The sequence below is a fragment of the Anneissia japonica genome, unplaced genomic scaffold, assembly GCF_011630105.1.
Source record: "Anneissia japonica isolate Jap-2015-1 unplaced genomic scaffold, ASM1163010v1 scaffold284705_len44338_cov162, whole genome shotgun sequence".
In the NCBI taxonomy this organism is placed as follows: domain Eukaryota; kingdom Metazoa; phylum Echinodermata; class Crinoidea; order Comatulida; family Comatulidae; genus Anneissia; species Anneissia japonica.
The window spans coordinates 24,703-26,239 of record NW_022724976.1 but is presented as its reverse complement, the minus strand read 5'-3'; positions in this window follow the sequence as shown (position 1 = coordinate 26,239).

The following is a 1,537-nucleotide window of genomic DNA, read 5'->3' as shown; positions in this document are numbered from 1 at the left end:
ATACATAGAAGATTAACCAATAACACTGATTTCTGGGACATTGCTTATCTAACTGGCTGTTAATTAAATAATTAGTAAATTGAATTTGTTGCGTGAGATTACACTGTACAATGAGGGTAACAACTCACTCGCTGCGATTCCAGGATTTAATACATTTTTTTGTAGAATTTGTACAATGTGAACTTTTGGCAGCGACTGTGTGTGTACAGGATCATGGAGATCCATTATTAACCTTTGGTACCCGGTTCATTCCCATCTGCCTCTCCCCTTTTGTTGCAACTAAAGAGTAAAATATTGGGCTAAGTAACATAAAAGGATGGACACTACATACCTAAACCTAAAGTCAAATAAAGTTGTAGTGTTATGTTTACTTGTACTTTAGGTATGTTGTTCAGATTTTTTTTTCAATGTGTTTTAAACAGTCTTAGGTAGGAAGAAAAATTAAAAAGCAAACAAAAGTTTCTTTGAAACAAATAAAGGGTTGCCCCATATTGTCTTTTGGAGACCACTTTTAGCTTCGGTCTTCATTTAGAGGTCTCAAATTGGGCTACCCTCTAGTTATGCTGCTTGGAGACCACCTCTGGCCCGTGGTCTTTATTTGGAGATTTCTAATTCGAGACCGAACCCCGAGACCGCTCCCAAATGTCAGATACACAAAGTTACGCCACTATTGTTATTACGTCATCAACACACTAATTATCATCATCATCGAATCCATCTTTATCATGATGAGTATAATCCTCATTTCATTGTTCATTATAGTTTTCCTTGACTTCTTATCGAAAGTAGCTATAGTGTGTATGATCTAGCTTACGTAGTGTGGTAGAAGGATTCGCAAGTAGTATGGATACCTGACATGGGCCGCGACGTAAATAATAATAATAATAATAATAATAATAATAATAATAATAATAATATGTCGCTCTTATCATGGAGGTATAAAATAGAAATATAGCGCTTCATGCACAATGCCTCTAAGCGCTTCACATTACTACCCCGGTCATTGGATCAAACACATATGGAACACATACTCAGTTCCCAGGGGATAATTCCATAATATTGCAGCTAGTAATCAGCGCAGTTGCGTTCGAACCTACCAGGTACCCACTTGTACTCCTGGGTGGAGAGAAGCAACCGTGGATAAAGTGCCTTGCCCAAGGACACAAGCGATCTGCACAGCGAGAGCTTCGAACCCCCGACCTCGAGGATTAGAGTCCAAGCCACAACCGATGCGCCAACCGCTTCTACGCTCCTTCTGTGGCCGGACAGGGGACTGGAAATGGACCAGCACACCGTGGTAACCCCCTATTCTTCTCGAATGATGTACTGGGTTCTTTAAAGTGCACACGAGCCAACTGCGTACACTGGGCCTACGGTTTAGAGTCCTTATCCGAGAAGACTTGTTCCACCACCGGAACCATAGGCGAGCGTGCCGTTCGAACCAACGCCGATATTATGGCTGTATGTCATGGTTCCCCTGTCTTAGCCGCTCGGCCAAACGACTCGCCTGAAAATTGGACTCCTAGACTCCCCTCCA